The sequence below is a fragment of the Hipposideros armiger genome, unplaced genomic scaffold, assembly GCF_001890085.2.
Source record: "Hipposideros armiger isolate ML-2016 unplaced genomic scaffold, ASM189008v1 scaffold_69, whole genome shotgun sequence".
Taxonomy (NCBI): Eukaryota; Metazoa; Chordata; class Mammalia; order Chiroptera; family Hipposideridae; genus Hipposideros; species Hipposideros armiger.
The window spans coordinates 192566-195655 of NW_017731419.1; positions in this window are offsets into that span (position 1 = coordinate 192566).

Below are 3090 nucleotides of genomic sequence, written 5' to 3' on the forward strand. Positions count from 1 at the left end.
CAGCCCAGCTCCAGGTTGAGCTGTTGTTCAGCATCTTAGCTGTAGAGGGCAGTGTCACTGGCCCTCATATGTGGGATCCGAACCCCGTGCCCTCTGGTGTCCCAAGCCAGCTCTTAACCACCGCGCCACTCGGCCGGCCTGACCTTTAACTTTTTGCCTCCCTGAAAGGAAAGAAATGAGATGTACAAATTGGATCCTCTTAAAAATTTCAATTAGAAGTATACAAAGAATTTAGAGTTCTTCTTCCTCACTCCTGCTCCTTCTTCCTCCCAGACATAACTACTGTTAACATTTTTGGTGTATATGCATTTTAGACCTTTTTTTGTGCACATATAAGTTGAGTGAATGTGCGTTTTAGTTTGTAGTTTCTTTTTCTTGTAATGAAAGTGAAAACTCTGTACATTCACTTCTGCAACTTGCTTTCCCCCCTTACCAGTGTATCTTACATATCTTCCATGTTAAACAATACAAATCTACCTCATTCTAACCGCAGCAGAGTATTCTATAATTTGACATGCCATAAGTTCGTACCTAAATGTTCTATAGCAGGATGGCATTGTCTATTTTCTCAGTATTATAAAGAAAGCTGTAGTGAACAGCTTTATACAGTAATATAACTGAGTAAACTGCAAGGAGTTATGTAGAATGGATAGAGTTAGAATTGATGGGTCAAAGGATATTTGTATTTAAAATTGTGATCATGTCTGTGAAAAGGGTTCAACCTCCAACAGTATATGATACTGTTTTTTCCCCAACATTCTTGTCATCCCTATATGTTTTCAGTCTTTTAAAATTTTGCCATTCTGATAGACGAAAAACAGTATCTTTTAAAAATTTTCCTTTCCTTGATCATGGGTAAGGTTATGCCTCTATTCACAAGTTTATTGGACATTTTTAATAGTCATCTATTGTCCTTTCGTATCTTTGGCCCACATTGTGATTGGGTTGGGTTTTGCTTATGTATTTACTAATTTGAAGGAGTCTTTGTATTTAGAGAAATTAGCCTTCTGCTGTCTTCCTTGCTTTCTTGTTGTCTTGGAACTGTAATTATTGAACCAAATTATTTAGAAGAGAAAATTGAAGATATCTTTGGGTTAACAAAGATAAAAACTTAAAACTGGATATTTTAAGGTATGGGGTACAGTGTTATATACACAAATGCTATTGAATCAAAAGACAGAAAATAAGATGAGTAAATTGATCAAGGCAGAAGAATAAAACTGCCATGCCTTCCCCCCCAACCCCCTCCCACACACAGATGCGTGTATATGGGTTTTTTTTCCTTCAAGAAACCATAATGAGGAAAGGACAGAATAACATTGGAATGTTAATCAGTAGATAATGAAAGCCGGGAATAAAAGGAAAATCATTCTAAATATAGTCTATGCCCTTTGGTATATCATTTTCCTAGACCAGAATTTAATTGATTCAAATTAGGGAAGTTATTGCTGTTCATATTATCAAGAGATTGTAATATTTACTTTTCAGTTAATTGGCAGCATGGTGTGATAAAAAGTCCCAGTTGTCACATTGTATATTGGTCAATTCATATTATCTCTTTGGGCCTGGGTCTATGTATAAAATGAGAATACTTTACTTATTTATAAAGTTCTGGGAGAATCAGATATTAAATAACTGGTGTGAAAGAGCTTTGACAGTTGCTTGCAAGTGCTTATCTCTGTAGCACCAGTTCATATAGAATGAACTTGTCTTTGGCCCCTTGATCAACTGTTGTTTTTCCTTTTCCCCTTGGATAGCCCCGTCGTCGTCGATAGTGCTCTCACAGATTGGGCAGAGAATTACTTAATATCTAATTCTACTGTGTGCCAGGTTTATTTTCATGTTCCAGAGTTCAATTAATCATTAACATACAAACTGCTTTTCCATGTTAGATTCCAGATGAGATGATCCAGTGTGTAGTCTGTGAAGACTGGTTCCATGGAAGGGTAAGGAAAGCCTTTAGCTTTTAAAGCCATTGTCTTCACAAAAGGAGAAAAGATCTTTGCTTTTTGAATTGTGTTATATTTTACATTATAGTTACTCTTCTAAAAGTGTACTATAAAGATATGATCAGTGTACTACTGCAATATTTGTTTATAAAATAACAAGCATTTTGGACAACCGGAGATCACAAGAAAAATACTCAGTGTTCTGTGTTCACAGCATCTTGGTGCCATTCCCCCTGAGAGTGGGGACTTCCAGGAGATGGTGTGCCAGGCCTGCATGAAACGCTGCTCTTTCCTGTGGGCTTACGCTACACAACTGGCAGGTAGGTGTCTCTGTGAGTCAGTGTCTCACAAACCTGTGCTTGTGAAGTTTTTGTGTTCAGTCCAGAACTTCTAGCAACTATTTTTAACGGACTCTGAGGTATAGAAAAAAGTATAAGACATGTTCTTCCTCCACAAGGTACTTATAGATTGATTGCAAGTCTAGCAAGAACAAATTTGTACTTAAATGGCATGATGCAGAGTATAGATGAGGCTGTAATTAGAGAAAATGAAGGAGGCAGTGTTCAAATGGGACTTTGAAAGATAAATAGAACCCAAATACGTTGTTTTGAAATGTAAGACATGCTGGGCCGGCCAAGTGGTGCGTTGTTTAGGAGTTGGCTTGGGACGCCAGCTCTGAACAGCAGGGCCCCAGTTTGGATCCCAGATGAGGGCCAGTGACACTGCCCTCTACAGCTAAGATGGTGAACGACAGCTCGACCTGGAGCTGGATTGCCGTGAGTTGCCGGCGACAGCATAGGCTGCAGTGGGGCTGGCCGGCAGCAGGCGTGAGCTTTTGTGAGAAGCCGTCCAATGGCCGGAGAGCAACTGCCTCACCCGGGAAGAGTGCAATGATAATACCAACATGAGCCAGTGAAGCAAAGTCTTCCACAAGTAGACTGAAGAACAAAAGGACAGCAACTTGCCTGTTCCCCTTCCCCGATTCCCCAATGCTGTTTCCCTTCCCTAATTCCTCCATAAAATCTTAAAAAAAAGAAAAGAAATGTAAGACATGCTATTGGTTGGGGAGGGAGTGGTGGGTGATATCTGGTGTTTTATACACTAAGAAATTGACGCCAAACAAGTACTCAGCAACGAATGG